Source organism: Pleurodeles waltl, chromosome 2_1 (genome assembly GCF_031143425.1).
Source record: "Pleurodeles waltl isolate 20211129_DDA chromosome 2_1, aPleWal1.hap1.20221129, whole genome shotgun sequence".
Classification (NCBI taxonomy): domain Eukaryota; kingdom Metazoa; phylum Chordata; class Amphibia; order Caudata; family Salamandridae; genus Pleurodeles; species Pleurodeles waltl.
Window position 1 is genome coordinate 704,136,999 of NC_090438.1, and position 17,802 is coordinate 704,154,800.

General features: G+C 52.2%; 1 protein-coding gene across 1 annotated transcript in view; it reads right to left on the bottom strand.

Moving 5' to 3' along the window:
• Nucleotides 1-17,802, bottom strand: part of LOC138260160 (ATP-binding cassette sub-family A member 13-like) — a 298,329-nt gene that overhangs the window by 48,008 nt on the left and 232,519 nt on the right. The gene's annotated exons all lie outside the window — the stretch shown is intronic.

The following is a 17,802-nucleotide window of genomic DNA, read 5'->3' on the forward strand; positions in this document are numbered from 1 at the left end:
TGCATAAGTCAGGTGAATCATTATCAAGAACAAATGCACATAAAATGAGACATTTCGAAATGGCAGATCATCATTATCATCCAGATAAATGCATGCATCATGAGAACATTGTCATATTGCATTTGTCACCAACTCATTCTGTGGAATCTCAATTTTATGTAGTAAGGAGATCATTTTGTTTTCTGAACAGTCCAGTGATACTTAATGATAAGACACTGCCTGTTGTTGAAGCATATGACCTTGATGAACCATTGTTTTCTGAATTTATGCTTGGGATGCAATTAGATGCAAGGCTTGCTCAAGGCTCTGGTTGGGTTGGGTATGCACCTCAGCCAGGCAGAAATCACCACTCTGGTCAGGGCAAGGGAGCTACACACCCAAGATAACCCCTGCTCATGTGTAAGGCGTTTGCACAACACACACAACACATGTGTCACAATAAACACACTAGAAAGGAAACTCCACAACATGTTATATAAAATATACTGCATTGCATAAAACATAATTAGGCCAAAAACAAGATGTATCAGTAGTATTCTGTGTAATGCTATCTGTATTTAACTACCAACTCCATCTTGACAGCTGACTCCATTTTATGCTTAGCTTAGCTTCAGGTGCTTGCCGTCACATCGGTTGCGGAGGATTTTTCCACACCGAGCTTGTTTTCTACATAGAACTTGTTTGTGCTTCTTTACACCCTCACCAGGTTGCATTGTGCAGGAACATAACATGGGGGTTGTGAACAGTAGACGCGATAAGACAATCTCAGCTTGGGAGTGTTTTCAATGTTTTCATTACAGAATTACAGAAAAGTACTGCCCCTCTATCGCTGGAATGCGCATCGGGACAGGGCCCGAACCTTTGCATGTTTTTGGCACAGACCGAGTACAGCCAGCGATTACGCAAAGAGAGGAGGGGCTGCCAGAAACTTCCTCTTGGCTTTGTTTAAGGTATATAAGGTGGGGAAGCTTGGCACTGAAGCAGAAGGAACTCATTTTGGGGGTGGATGCATTGCCCAAAATGAAAAACCACCGGGGAAGGTGTTCTCCTGTCTCAGCTGTCCAGGGTTCCTCAGCTTGACATTGGCACCAGGATGATGATGGATTTGATCGCCATGGAGATGGATTTTTATTCTTAGTTATCAAGCTTCGCTGTGCACAAATATATATATTCACTGCATGCATTAATTGAGGATGCATTTCACTTTATTATGCCTGTCATTGTTTAACTACTGTGAGTATTTTGGCATTTACACGTTTTACTGCATTCAAGGTAAATGCTCATGTTCATGTTTTCATGCGCTTTTATTTGACATTTGGGAAGTGCCAGTATGAATTCATTACTCAAACTAAGAGAGCTGCATAAATTGGCATTGTTTTCATCTTAGTTTGAAGCAAACCAGAAAATCTGCTACACAAGCAATTGTCAGAACATCGCACATGTTAGTAGTACTCTGCGAAAGCAAGCAGTAGTCAGGTAAACACATAGGTTACTATTATTCTGCAGCACAACCACTAGTCAGGTCATCATTATCACCACAAAGGTACATGTCATAACAGACACCTTATCATGAGTGCCAAGACATCATCATGAATGCAAATGAAGGGAACGTCTCCATATTGCATAAGTCAGGTATAATATTTCAAAGAATAAATGCACATAGAATGTGACATTCTCAAATAGCGGATCATCATTATCACCCAGATAAAGGCACACATCATGAGAACATTGTCATATTGCATTTGTCACCAAATCATTCTGAAATGCTCCTCCTGAAAATATACACTTCCCCCTCCCAACATGGCAAGTACAAGATGTAATATGGACCAGGTCACAAGAAACAATGCAACAGGAGCAAGGAAGGCAAGGGAAACACACAGGCTTGTGCTGCCGGTCTCAGGCTAATCCCCCCAACAAGACTCTCTTGAGGGTCATTGCGCTCCTGCGTTCCTTTTGCATGAAATATAGTAAGTACAACTGAGGCCATAGCCCCATGTATAGGAGCTCCTGTGCTCTCTTTATCACATCCATAGTGATCCCCAAGAAGGGTGGGCAGGCACTGGACCTCCGTTGAGGTTCTCCTCCCCATCCTGCCAGCTGTAGCACACTTCCCATATGATGCCTCGAGATATCAAGAGGGACTTACCCTCAGTAACAAACGCCCTTCATTGGGAGGCATCCCCACGCCTCTCATGAGAATAGCGGGGGAACCCTCCTTCGGCTCCCCCACGTAGAGCTCTTGGCCGGCGCTGCTCCTCTGGAAGGCAGAGCTATGAAGGGGAAGCAGGGGTGCCTCCTGCCCGATCCGTCTCCCTCTGTCCTTGGAGACCGCACGTCTCCTCGACACACAATGTGGCTGGGTGGGACGAACCTCCTGGCTTGGGGCCCGCCTTAAGCTAAATCAACATAGATTGGAGTCTAGCTGCAAAAGCACTAGAGTTAGAAGCCCATGGAAATGCCCACTTTCTAAAAGTGGAATTTCTACAATAGAAGTAAAAAATCCACCTATACCAGTAAACAGCATTTCTCACTAACATTCCAACATACCAAACATGCCTACATCAGCCCACATAGATCAGACAATACCACTTACACATATTTTAGGGCATTTCCAATGCAATCCCAATGCAATCCTATGAGAGGAGCACCGCTCACAGCAGTGAGAAACTAAATAGGCTGTTTGTCACTACTAGGACATGTAGTACATAAAGACTTATGCTCTGTCTTTTACATACACAGCAGACTTCCCATAGGGTTATCTATGGCCTACCTTAGGGGTGACAGAGGTGTAGTACAGAGGAAGTTTAGGCCTTGGCAAGTAGTTGGACTTGTCAAGTCAATGTGGCAGTAAACTGCTCACGCAGGCTCTGCAGTGACAGGCCTGACACAGGTTTGAAAGGCTACTTCTATGGGTGGTGCAAGCTGCGCGGCAGGCCACTAGTAGCATTTAATTTACAGGCCCTGGGTATAGAGGATACCACTGTATAAGGGACTTACCGGTAAATTAAGTGTGCCAATCAGGTGTAAGCCAATCATACCACGTTTAGAAGGGAGAACACATGCACTTTAGCACTGATCAGCAGTGATAAAGTGCTCAGAGTCCTTGAGCCAACAATAAGATGTCAGAAAAATAGGAGGAGGAAGGCAAAAAGTTTGGATATGACCCTACAAAAAAGAGCTGGTCGAACAAGGCCTTTCTTAAGGGGGCCTACAAATAATGTTAAGGGATAGGGTGGCTTTGCCATTGATTTAAATAGCAAAGTCGAACTAGCAGGGAAAATGCTGTCCAGTACCGAAGACACCCTCAGCACTGCCAAACACATCCAGATCCACACCGACCCGAACACCACCCTCAGAGGGACCCTCGTTTACAGACCCCCGACAGCAGTTCAGCGACTTCATCACCGACGGCATCAGCACGCACGCTTTTGCATCCAAAGCCTACATACTCCTCGGGGACTTGAACTTCCACCTCGAGAACACCGACGACAAAAACTCTACCACCCTGCTTGACAAACTCGACAACCTCGGCCTCAAGCAGCTCGTCACGACACCCACCCACTCTGCAGGACACACGCTCAACTCAATTTTTTCCGCCAGCAAACACGTCTCCTTCAGCCATACCACCGAACTCCACTAGACCAACCACCGCGGCGCCCACTTCTCCTTCAAGAAACCCACAACACACCATCATCCCCTACGGATTCCCCACCGCAGATGGATCGACGACTGTGCCAACACTCTCGCCCCGATCAAGAAACCTTCTAACAGACGCACTGACAGAAAGGCCTTCTGGTTTACCGCTGACCTCCAAGATTCCAAGCAAACATGCCAAAGACTTGAGAAGAAGTGGTGCCAAGATCAGACACCGGACAACCACACAGCCTTCAAGAACACCATCCGCAGACACCACCAACTCATCCGAACCACCAAAAGAACCGCCTTCAAAGAACGCCTCGACAACAATGCACACAGCTATGAGGAGCTCTTCAACATCATGAAGGAGCTCTCCAAACCCAGCCCTACTCTCAACGACATCCTGCCATCACAAGATCTCTGCGACTCCCTAGCCACCTTCTTTTACCACAAGATTGCAGACATCCATGACAGCTTTAATACTCAGATCCCCCTGTCAACCACCGACACCACAGACTCACCACCCACCTGTCTCCTGCTCTCCTGGACCCACGTCAATGACAACGACACCATCATAATCATGAACACCATCCACTCTGGCTCACCATCCGACCCCTGCCCTCACCACATCTTCAACAAAGCAAGCTCCGTCATCTTACCCCAACTCCGGAAGGTCATCAACAGTTCCTTCAAGACCGTCACCTTCCATGAGAGCTGGAAACACGCCAAGATCAAGGCCCTCCTGAAGAAACCCAAGACGGACCCAAAGGACCTCAAGAACGTCCGGCCCATCTCCCTGCTCCACTTTTCGGCAAAAGTCATATAGAAAATTGTCAACAAACAACTGACCCATTTCCTCAAGGAGAACAACACTCTGGACCCATCCCAATCCAGATTCCACAGCTACCACATCACCAAAACCTCCCTCATCGCCGCCACGGGCGAAATCAGAACCATACTTGACAATGGCGAAACCACAGCCCTCATCCTCCTGGACCTCTCAGCCGCGTTCCACACCGCCTGCCACTACACCCTATGCACATGCCTCAATGACGCAGGGATCCACGACAGAGCCCTGGACTGGATCACCTCCTTCCACACCAGTAGAACTCAAAGAGTCCGTCTCCCTCTATTCCGCTTTGAAGCCACCAAAATCAGCTGCGGCGTACCCTAGGGATAAGCCCTCAGCCCGACCCTCTTTCATGTCTACATGGCTCCACTTGCAAACGTCACCCGATCTCACAACCTCAACATCGTCTCATATGCCGATGACACCCAGCTGATCCTCTCCCTTACCAAGGACCCCACCATAGCCAAAACCAACCTCCACGAAGGAATGAAGGCCATCGCCGAATGGATGAAGAACAGCTGCCTGAATTTGAACAAAACTGAGGTCCTCATCTTCGGCTCCACCCCCTCCGCATGGGACGACTCCTGGTGGCCTGCCACACTAGGAACAGCACCAACACCCACCAACCATGCACGCAACCTGGGATTCATCCTGGACTCATCACTATCAATGACCCAGAAAGTCAACGCCATCTCTTCCTCCTGCTTCAACACCCTCCACATGCTTCAGAAGATCTACAAATGGATCTCCACTGAAACCAGAAGGACAGTCACCCAGACCCTCGTAAGCAGCAAACTGGACTACGGCAATGCCCTCTATGCAGGAACCACTGCCAAGCTCCAGAAAAGACTGCAGCGCATACAGAATGCCTCCGCACGCCTCATCTTGGACATCCCCCACCACTGCCACATCACAGCCCACCTGAGAGACCTACGCTGGCTCCCCATCAACAAGAGAATCACATTCAAACTCCTCACCCACGCTCACAAGGCACTGCACAACACCGGACCAGAATACCTCAACAGACGGCTCTCCTTCCACACCCCAACCCGACAGCTTTGTTCCGCTGACCATGCCCTCGACACCATCCCACACATCCACAAAATGACCGCGGGTGGCAGATCGTTCTCCCACCTCGCTGCCAAAATGTGGAACACTCTTCCCACCCACCTGGACAAACACAGGACCTATTTACCTTCAGGAGACACATCAAGACATGGCAGTTCGAGCAGTAGCAGCTCACCCCCCCTTCCTCAGCGCCTTGAGACCCTCACAGGTGAATAGCTTGCTTTACAAATACCCTGATTGATTGATTGATTGTCCATCCATGAGACATTCTGTGCCTTGTCACCTGAATGGTGGCACAACCAGTGCTGCATCTCTCAGTGGAAACTCTGTCGTACATGCTGTTGGTACCCTGGGTACCACATGCCAGGGACTTGTAAATAAGTAAGTCAGGCCTCACCAATTGGGTATATAAAATTCAACATGCAATTTGTTCATTATTAAAACACTGGTCTGCAGGCCTCAATGCACTTTCAGAGTCGAAAACCCAGCTGCTTCAGTCCAGAAATGTGGGGGGAGGAGACGTTCAAAAAGAGGCATTTCCTTAACGCCTAATTCAAGACAATTCCACTCTGAGATGTCACGTTTCCTGTGTGCCCATCTATACACATAGGGGGTCATTCCGACCCTGGCGGTCTAAGACCGCCAGGGCCGCGGGCAACGGAAGCACCGCCAACAGGCTGGCGGTGCTTCAGGGCCCATTCTGACCGCGGCGGTAAAGCCGCAGTCAGAAAAGGGGATCCGGCGGTTTCCCGCCAGATTTCCCCTGGCTGGGCTGAACCTCCATGCGCGCCGCCATGGGGATTCCGACCCCCTTCCCGCCAGCCAGTTTCTGGCGGTTTTGACCGCCAGGAACAGGATGGCAGGAACAGGTGTCGTGGGGCCCCTGGGGGCCCCTGCACTGCCCATGCCACTGGCATGGGCAGTGCAGAGGCCCCCTAACAGGGCCCCAGCATGATTTTCACTGTCTGCAGAGCAGACAGTGAAAATCGAGATGGGTGCAACTGCACCCGTCGCACCCCTGCAACACTGCCGGCTCCATTCGGAGCCGGCCTCTGTGTTGCAGGGCCTTTCCCGCTGCGCCGGCGGGCGCTCCCTTGGCGGGCGCCCGCCAGCCCAGCGGGAAAGTCAGAATGGCCTCCGCGGTCTTCTGACCGCGGAACGGCCATTTGGCGGTTCCCGCCAGGCGGGCGGCGGACAGAATGACCCCCATAGTGCCCAATGCAAATCTATTTCACTCTGTGTCACAACTGTCCTGTGATTATGTATACACATTGTGCCCACTCAAAGACTATTCCACTCTGCCACAGCTCTCCTGCGTGCCACAGACAGGTAACCAGATAGAACTGGCACTGGCATTTGAGCAGAAACGGAGTCCTTGGGGCCAGAGTTTATCCAGAAGCTGCTGGAGGTAAATATTAATTAGGATCGGGGTTCAAGGGTTTGTAGAGTAGTTAGAGTGTTTCACAAGATACGCATAATATGTCATAAGATGATTTCTCCATACACTTTGGATCCCTTTCAATTGCCAATCACTATGTACACACTGCTTTGCATAAACACTTACGGTGACTATTTGTTATATACTTTCCTGCCAAATTAATTTCCTTCGTGTTTACCTGCCTAGCTTTATCCTTTCAGAGTGATTTGAAAAAACGCTATTTTTTTCTCAGCCCTTTTTTGTATGAATCGTGTTATATTCTTGGTACTTGTAACACACAATACCTCACATTTACACGGGTTATTGGATATGACAGCTGCGAGATGTGTGTGGTAGCAAAAAGCTGCATGTTTGGTTAGGTCTGAGTGGGAAACATTATCCTGTATACATTGTGCGAAAGCCCAGACTGTGTATCTGGTGACTTGGTGCAGTTTCACTTGATTCCAGGGACGGTGTGGCCTTTCCATCACCATCTTTTCTAGAGGTAAGTGTAGCTAATTGTGCATGCGTATGTGTTGCGTGACTGACTTTGGTGTAGAATGCAATTTTTTTGTTGGAGTATCCTTTTCAGGTAGATCCTTTAGGGTGGTCTAAATGGTGTATTGCGATGTTTGGTTGGTGAAAGCCTCTGGTCGGCCATATGTGTTTCTGTGGGGTTCTGTGTTTCTAAGAGTGGGAATGTAGGAGTACAATCCATTTTAATCTTGATTTATGCAGTCTAAGATTATCCCTCATTACCTTTTTGCAGAGTCAGTATTATTAGGTTGTTTTTAGAGATACATGTTTTATATAGAATGCCTATTTTTGTTTTGCTATGTTTCCTTCTGAGGGTATAGTTCAGATGTGAGCGGTTTACTAGAGCGTTCGTGTAAGATGTTTGAATCAGGATGAATAACTAAGTGAAAACGAGTAGCAGATAAAGGCTTGCTTGATTTGATGTACTTGAAGATTGACATGACCGTTTGAAGGTATTACAAAGTCGTTTGTTTGAGTGTGACTATGGTGGTCATTCTGACCACGGCGGTAAAAGGCGCTTACCGCCGGTCAGAAGACCGCCATAACACCGCCGCGGTCACGGTAAAACGCCACGGTCATTCTGACCCGCAACTGGCAAACCGCCAAAAACCCGACATCAACAAAAGTCCGCCACAGCAACGGCCTGCGAAAAACTGGCGATGACCAAACCTCCACCGTCACGCCAACAGAAATACGCCCATGCCATTCCGACCCACAAATCCCCGCAGCGGTCTTTCAACCGCGGTATTCCATTGGCGGTACACACCGCCTCGGTCAAAATACACACACCTTTACAAAACACAACCACATTGGACAATTCAAAATACACACACCTGAGACACATACACACACCACTCCCACACACCCAATTAAATATAAAACACACACCCACATCACCCACAAACCCTTACGACCACAATTGCGACTGAAGGACAGAGAGAGACAGCACAGCATAGAGTAGACCATCACACAGAGGCAAATCACAACATCACCCACACAATTTCCACGCACAAAACACCATACACCACCACACTCACCACACTCTACAACACATACACCACCCCTCACCCCATCCACACCACCCCATGGCACCCCAAAGACACCCCAGGTTCTCTGATGCAGAACTCAGGGTCATGGTGGAGTAAATAGTTCGGGTAGAGCCCCAGCTCTTTGGGGCACAGGTGTAGCACACCACCATTGCCAGGAAGATGGAGCTATGGAGCAGAATAGTGGACAGGGTCAACGCTGTGGGACAGCATCCACAAAATCGGGACGACATCAGGAAGCGGTGGAACGACCTATGGGGGAAGGTGCGTTCCATGGTATCAAGGCACAACATCGCGGTACAGCGGACTGGCGGCGGACCCCCACCTACTCCACCAGAATTCACAGCATGGGAGGAGGAAGTCTTGCTCATCCTGCATCCTGAGGGCCTCGCAGGAGTAGGCGGAGGAATGGACTCTGGTAAGTCAAAGCTTCACTACTTCATTCCCCCCACCCCACCTGCATGCCAAATCATACCCCCACCCTCACCCCCATCACACCAACTCCTTGCAAATGGCTCACCATCACAACCCACCCATCCCAAAACCTAGCCCTGCATGCCTCCCCAAAGCATGGACAACCATCACCAAAGCATGCCCACTGCACATACCCATCTCCCCCACAAGCCACCGTCACAAAAGCCCCCACAAGGGAATGCCAGCACTGGGGTACACAGCCACCCACCCATTACACAAAATGGCACACACAGAAACAATAACCATACTCTTATACCCCTGCAGGACCCGAACGCCACCACACCGCCCAGAAGGGTCCAGAGATGTCCATCGCACCCCCAGAAGAGGCCCCCAGTGATGACAGCAGCTCTGTCTCCCTGGACCCAGATGACCAGCCCGGCCCATCGGGGACCTCGGGACAGTCGGTTCCCCACAGACAGCCACAGGCTACAGCAGACCTAACCCCCTCTGGGAACACCAGCACAGCTCCCACCCAGTGGGCCCATGCCTCTGTCTCCAGGACACGTCAATCAGCGGTGTGTCCACCACTACAGGGCACCCAGGTTGACCCACCACCCCAACAACAACAGGGACCTGGGGGCAGTGGTAGTGGGCACACGGTCCAGGGGACTGAGGCCCAGGGAAACAGGGGAACTGGGAGGGCTGCTGTGCGACAGGGGGGGGACAGGCCCAGGGAACCGACTCTCCAAGAGGCCCTCTCCTCCATCATGGGAGCATACCACCACTCCCAGGAGACGATGGCTACGGTACTGGCCAGGTTCCAGGAGATCCAGGTACTGCAGGAGGAACAGTACATGGGGTTTAGAGAGGAACTGAGAAACATTAGTTCCGCAATGGGGACCATCGTCGTGGCCGTTAACCAGATAGTCACCACATTGCGGGACCATGTGGCACCACAAAGGGCCCCTGTCACTAGCATGGACCAGGAACAGCCTACCACCTCCGCCGGCGCTAGTGGACAGGAGGCCCCCACACAACGACAGGCCACCAGAACCCCACCTCCTGCAGAAGAAGAACCACCCTGCAAGCGGAACCTGAGATCTCACAAGAAGACAGAGTAGGATGCCAAGACCCCCGCCAGCAAACGATACCCCCTAATGTCATCCCACTGTCCCACATTGTCACCCTGTCCAAACTTAAACTGCCCCTGCTCCATCCTTCCACAGGCATATGGACAATGCAGCTGTGAGACTGAAAACTGGACTCTGCCATGGACATTACTCCACCATCACCCATCACCGTTTTACAATCATGTCCCTAAATTTAGCACTTTAAATAAAATCACTTATTGCACTTTAAAAATCAGGAGTCTGCTTGAATTTTGAACAAATGTATTAGACATAACGTTGCCAAAATGTTCAGTTACATTGTGATGACAACATACCACTGTCACAAAGCTGTAGTCCATGGGCAAACAAAGCAGAGGTCACGCAGTGGGGCCCACAGCTCTGAAAACGGAAGGGAAAGTCACAACTCAGTTAACAGGAACTGGGGGGAAACACAGACAGTAGAGAGGCAGGAGACTTTAAGTAAATGTAAAATGGCGGGGTTGATTCGTACCTGTGTGCTACTGAAAATACTGTTGTATCACTGTGTCCCTGTTGTCTGTGTCGTCCCCGTCGTCTTCCTCCTCTTCACTCTCCACAGGCTCCACAGCTGCTACAACACCACCCTCTGGACCATCGTCCTGTAGGAAAGGCACCTGGCGTCGCAAAGCCAGGTTGTGAAGCATACAGCAGGCCACGATGATATGGCACACCTTCTTTGGTGAGTACATTAGGGATCCACCTGTCATATGCAGGCACCTAAACCTGGCCTTCAGGAGGCCGAAGGTCCGCTCGATCACCCTGCTAGTACGCCCATGGGCCTCATTGTACCGTTCCTCTGCCCTTGTCCTGGGATTCCTCACTGGGGTCAGTAGCCACGACAGGTTGGGGTAACCAGAGTCACCAATTAGCCACACACGGTGTCTCTGTAGCTGTTCCATCACGTAAGGGATGCTGCTATTTCGCATGATGTACGCGTCATGCACTGACCCAGGGAACTTTGCATTTACATGGGAGATGTACTGGTCAGCCAAACAGACCACCTGGACATTCATTGAATAATAACTTTTTCTGTTCCTGTACACCTGCTCACTTCCACTGGGGGGAACCAAAGCCACATGGGACCCATCAATGGCACCAATGATGTTGGGGATATGGCCAAGGGCATAGAAATCACCCTTCACTGTAGCCAAATCGCCCACCTCAGGGAAAACAATGTATCTCCGCATGTATTTCATCAGGGCAGACAACACTCTGGACAAAACCTTGGAAAACATAGGCTGAGACATCCCTGATGATATGGCCACTGTTGTTTGGAATGATCCACTTGCCAAAAAATGGAGTACTGACAGAACCTGCACCAGAGGGGGAATCCCTGTGGGTTGGCGAATGGGGGACATCAGGTCTGGCTCCAGCTGGGCACACAGTTCCTGTATAGTGGCTTGGTCAAGTCTGTATGTCAGTATGACATGTCTTTCTTCCATTGTCGACAGGTCCACCAGCGGTCTGTACACGGGAACATTCCTCCATCTCCTCGCAAGTTCCAGCGGACGGTGCCTAGGAAGGACAACATGGAGCACAGAGTCAAGCAACCCACAGGTACGTAACCACAGCTTGCACAGAACACGATTCGCTATGCATTGAATGGCTTGTATGAGTGGCAATGCAAGGCCTAGGCCTGTGTGACGCAGTACAAATTAAGCCATGTGGGCCCTTGAAATGGCGGCTGCCTGACCTGTGAAGTGTGACAATGGGATGTGAGGTCAATGCGCTGGCGTGGTACACCGTGGCGGCCATCTTCTATCTGCTTAATCACTTGAGACCTGATCATCCACAGGAGAGGACCTATACTGCAAGTGCTGCTGTGACCTCGGTCTGGAAGATACAATTGCTGCTGCGACTGGGGAAAGGGCCCCTGCCTTCACATCTGAGGAATTGGAGAAACTTATTGATGGGGTCCTCCCCCAGTATGCGCTACTCTACTGTCCTCCAGACCAACAGGTAAGTACACTGGGACCATGCTTTGTGGGCAATGCCTGTGTTGAGTCGGGTGGATGAAAGATGGTGGGGAGGGGAGCGAATGAGGCATGCATCGCACGACAGAAGAGAGCATGTGCCATATGGCAAAGTTGGGGAGGGGGGGCCACTCACATCGACCATGCAGAAAATTATGATATTTTTTTCCCCACTCTGTCCATGTCACATAGGTCAGCGCCCATCAGAAGATCGACATTTGGCGTGCCATCGCCAAGGACGTCCGGACCCTGGGGGTCCACAACAGACGGGGCACCCACTGCCGCAAGAGGTGGGAGGACATCCGCCGCGGGAGCAGGAAGACCGCGGAGGCTCTGCTGGGGATGGCCTCCCAACGTAGGAGGGGTGGCTCCCGTCAATTGACCCCCCTGATGTCCCGGATCCTGGCGGTGGCCTACCCCGATTTGGATGGGCGCATGAGGACATCACAGCAGACACAAGGGGGTGAGTACCAGCACATTCTGCTATGTTAGCACACAGTGGAGGTGTCTGGGTGGGGGAGGAGGGCTGTGGGTATCTCTAGGCCAGGGCAACTTCTGTAGGCTGGTCCCCTCCGTAAGGCATGGCCCTGTGCCCCGCCCCCCACCTCTGTAGGGTGCTAAGTACAGCTATCCATGGCCCTGGGGCACCTATGTGTGCAGTTGTCGTCCATAGGCTTGTAGGCCAAGTCACAATAATTGAGTAGTGTACACCGAGTGCGTGGCGTAGTGCAGGGGGCTTCTGTGTCTGTCCTCTCCGCCAACGGTGTCGCCAATGCATGCACTCAACATGTCATTTTTTCTTCCCCCCCCCTTATTTGTGGTCTTCCTGTTCATGTGTGCATTAGCATCATCAGGCGGAGGAGAAGTGGCATCGGAGCACGAGGGAGCTGCATCTCACATGGCCCCGGAGGGCCATGCAACCGACTCCGAGTTCACCAGTGAGACGGAGGGCGAGGGGAGCTCCACAACGGGGACCCGTGGAGACGTCAGCGACACAGACACGTCCTCGGAAGGGAGCTCCCTTGTGGTGGCGGCAACATCCGTGCCCACCGCTACAACAGGTACAGCCGCCACCCCGCGCACCAGCTCTGCCCTCCAAGCAGCCCCTCAGCGTTCGCCCCCTGCCCGCTCGGCCAGGAAGGCGGGCATCTCCTTCGCCCCAGGCACCTCAGGCCCTGCCCCAGTTACCCCTGCTGCCCTCAGTGAGGAGATCATTGACCTCCTCCAGACGCTCATTGTTGGGCAGTCTACCCTTTTGAATGCCATCCAGGGTGTAGAAAGGGAGGTGCACCGGAGCAATGCATTCCTGGAGGGCATTCATTCGGGTCAGGCTGCCCATCAGCGATCGTTCAACGCTCTGGCCTCAGCACTGACGGCAGCCATTGTCCCTGTCTCCTGCCTCCCCCCTCCAATTACCTCATCCCAGTCCCACTCCCCTGTTCCTCTGCCTATCTCAGCCACACCTACAGACCAGCCTGCACACACATCAACACCCAAGGGCAGCTCATCCAGACATAAGCACCACAGATCACACAAGCATTCACACATGCAACATCCACATGCAGACATGCCAACAGCCATTGCCTCCTCTGTGTCCCCTCCTCCTCGTCTCCCTCCTCCCTCCCTGTGACGTCTCCACTCACACCTGCATGCACACCACCATCAGCCAGTACGTCCATCACCAGCACACCCACCAGAACACTCCGCACACGTGCAGTCACCCCCCCACTGCCATTTACACGTCCCCTTTGAACTCTCCCAGTGTGTCGGTCACCCCCTCTTCCAAACCACACAAACGCAGGCAGCCACCCACCCAACAGCCATCCACCTCACGACAGCCTCCGTCACAAGCACCTGCACCCAAAGACAGCACACTTGACTCTCCTACAACCACATCCTCTTCCTCCACTCCCATACCCACTGCACCTACCCTTCCCACTGCTCCTAAAAAGTTTTTCCTCTCCAAAATTAACCTCTTTGCATCACCTGACCCACCCCCTCCATCTCGTAAGAGTCCAAACAGCACCTCAGCCACCACAAGCCCTGCACCTACAAGGACCATAGTCCAGGGCTATTGGAGTCCACCAGCTTCTAGGGCAGCAAGGGGACAGCCAGCCCACCCCCTGGGAAAAAAACAAAAAAAGGGAAGGGCCGGCGCGAGAGGCCAGAGACGGCAGCCCCCAAAGGCAATACCTTGGCACCGTCACCTGGCACATCCACAAAGGGAGGCAAGGGCCCCAGAGAATTGGCGAAGGAGGGCAAGGGCAGCAGGGCGGACATTTCCGGCAGCAGGCGAGCTGCCCAGGAGGGCCCCACCAGCCCCATTTCGGGTGTGAAGGAGGACACCCACGGGCCCAGGACTCCAGCACAGGAGGGCCCGGCAAGCGAAAGGTCGGATGGCGACTGAGCGGAAAATATTGGCCCGATCTGGTTCCCTGGGAACACATGTCAAGCACCGCTGAACAGGGCCCCGCCGTGGCAAGCACCGCTGAACAGGGCCCCGCCGTGACAAGCACCGCTGAACAGGGCCCCGCCGTGGCAAGCACCGCTGAACAGGGCCCCGCCGTGGCAAGCACCGCTGAACAGGGCCCCGCCGTGACAAGCACCGCTCCGCTGTGCCCTTCCTGTCAAGCACCGCTCCGCTGGGCCCTTCATCTCTGCACCGCTCCGCTGGGCCCTTCCTGTCAAGCACCGCTCCGTTGGGCCCTTCCTGTCAAGCACCGCTCCGCTGGGCCCTTCCTGTCAAGCACCGTTCCGCTGGGCCCTTCCTCTCAAGCACCGCTCCGCTGGGCCCTTCCTGTCAAGCACCGCTCTGCTGGGCCCTTCATCTCTGCACCACTCCGCTGGGCCCTTCCTGTCAAGCACCGCTCCGCTGGGCCCTTCCTGTCAAGCACCGCTCCGCTGGGCCCTTCATCTCTGCACCGCTCCGCTGGGCCCTTCCTGTCAAGCACCGCTCCGCTGGGCCCTTCCTGTCAAGCACCGCTCCGCTGGGCCCTTCATCTCTGCACCACTCCGCTGGGCCCTTCCTGTCAAGCACCGTTCCGCTGGGCCCTTCCTGTCAAGCACCGCTCCGCTGGGCCCTTCCTGTCAAGCACCGCTCTGCTGGGCCCTTCCTGTCAAGCACCGCTCCGCTGGGCCCTTCATCTCAAGCACCGCTCAAGCACCGCTCCACTGGGCCCTTCCTGTCAAGCACCGCTCCGCTGGGCCCTTCCTGTCAAGCACCGCTCCGCTGGGCCCTTCATCTCAAGCACCGCTCCACTGGGCCCTTCCTGTCAAGCACCGCTCCGCTGGGCCCTTCCTGTCAAGCACTGCTCCGCTGGGCCCTTCATCTCAAGCACCGCTGGCCCATTGGCAGGGCCGGATCTGGGTCGGCCAGGGCTTCACGAAGCACTCTGGGCACCATGCCTCCTCCAGAAGCAGTGGAGTCTGTAATCCACTTGATGGACTGTGGCTTTGCACTCCCCAGGATGGTACAGTGGCCATGGAGGCCCCTCGTAGATCTGGCGTCGTGGACTGAACTGGCTGAGGTGCCCCCCCTTCCCTTCCCCCTGAGGTGCCTGTAGTTTTACTATCTGATGCCCCTGCAGTGTTCTCTCCAATGGAATCGGGTTCGTGTGTGGGCTTTGCCCATGTGTTTAGGCCCATTGGCCCACGAACAATGGATGATAGCCAAAATGGGCCGGACTTTTGACCTATGTATATATTGTTCATGATGTAATATATTTTATTTATATTTTCATATTTCACTTAACTTCAATTATGCTATATTATACTTCATTTTTAATGATCATTTTATTTTGTCTTTGCATTCTTCCGGGGGGGTTAGGGGGTGTCACTCTGACTTGTTGCTCTGCATTGATGTGTGTGTTGTAGTGGGTGAGGGTGGGGGTGGGTGTGTGGCGTATGTGTGTCCCTGTAATTTTTTGCCTCACCTGTGTCGTAGGTGCAGTACTCACCGTTGTCTTCTGCGCCGGCGTTCGTGCTCCTGGTAGAGGAGCAGGTAGACAATAGCTGGTAGGATGTGTAGTTCGGGTTCCATGCTGTCCAGATTCCTCGTGGGGTGTATGGAGGTGAGCGTTTTCCCGTTCGAAGTCTGTTTCCGCCGTGTTTTTATCGGCGGGGCTCCTGCCCCGGAAAAGGTGGCGGATTGGTGAGTTGTGATAGGGTGGGCGGTACATTGTCTGCCGCCTGTCTGTTAGCGGTGACCGCCGCGCTGCTTGTCTGTACCGCCGTTGCGGTCGGAGTGTTAAAGTGGCGGGCTGTGTTGGCGGTTCCCGCCAGGGTCGGAATTAAATGTTTTTGGCCGCCTGCCTGTTTGCGGGTTGGCCGCCGCTTTTACACCGACCGCCAGGGTTGGAATGACCCCCTATGCGTGTTAACGTGTCTAGTTAGGGTTTGGAGAAATTAATATATATGTATGACCAACAAGAATACATAATTTAGTCAGAAAGGTTAAACCAAACAAGCATTCCCAAATGCAATAGGTCTGGCTTAGCAGGCCCCAGTTTTTTTTGCAAACATGCAGGGGCATATTTATACTCCGTTTGCCCCGGAATTGCGTCGTTTTTTTTTACGCAATTCCGACGCAAAACTAACTCCATATTTATACTTTGGCGTTAGACGCGTCTAGCGCCAAAGTCCATGGAGTTTGCATAATTTTTTAGCGTGGACACCTACTTTGCGTTAATGAGATGCAAGGTAGGCGTTCCCGTCTAAAAAATTGACTCCGAGGCATGTGCGCCGTATTTACACTCCCGGGCAAAATTCACGCCCGGGAGTGGGCGGGTCAAAAAAAATGACGTACGGCTGCTTTTGCGCCGTTTTTTAGCGCCTGGAAAAGGCAGGCGTTAAGGGACCTGTGGGCTCTGAAGGAGCCCAGAGGTGCCCTCCCATGCCCCCAGGGACACCCCCTGTCACCCTTGCCCACCCCAGGAAGACACCCAAGGCTTTTTTTTTTTTTTTTGTGGCATAGGGGGGCCTGATTTGTGCCCCCTACATGCCACTATGCCCAATGACCATGCCCAGGGGACAGAAGTCCCCTGGGCATGGCCATTGGGCAAGGGGGCATGACTCCTGTCTTTGCTAAGACAGGAGTCATTTCTATGGGGGTTGGGAGTCGAAAAAAATGGCGCAAATCGGGTTGAGGCAAAAAATTTGCCTCAACCTGACTTGCCCCATTTTTTGGCGCCCAAGCTCCATATCCCCCTACGCCGGCGCTGCCTGGTGTATGTCGTTTTTTTCCACGCACACCAGGCAGCGCCGGCGGCTAACGCCGGCTAACGTCATTGTTTAAATATGGCGCCCGCATGGTGCTTCAGAATGGCGTTAGCCGGCGCTAATTTTTTAATAAAAAGTATAAATATGGCCCGCAATATCTATGAAAAGTGTAAAAGTAATAAAAAGTAAAAACGCTGCTGCCTAATGGTGATGCGTATTCTTTTGGGAAGTGAAAATGGCCTACATTTAAAAAAAAACTCAAATAAAAGCAGAAATACAAGCAGAGATTGGCCTACCAGCCTTTTGCGGAAGTGGACTACTTGTTAGGTGGGTCAGCACATGTGTAAGAAAACGTATTAGGTGGATATGAACATGTGCAAGAGAAAATTCCATCACTTTCACTAAAGTGAGTCAATAATGAACTAGGTATGCTTAGGCTGTGGTGGACGGAAGCAAAATGTGAATGACAATTGAATAGACCAGTGGATGAAGGGGG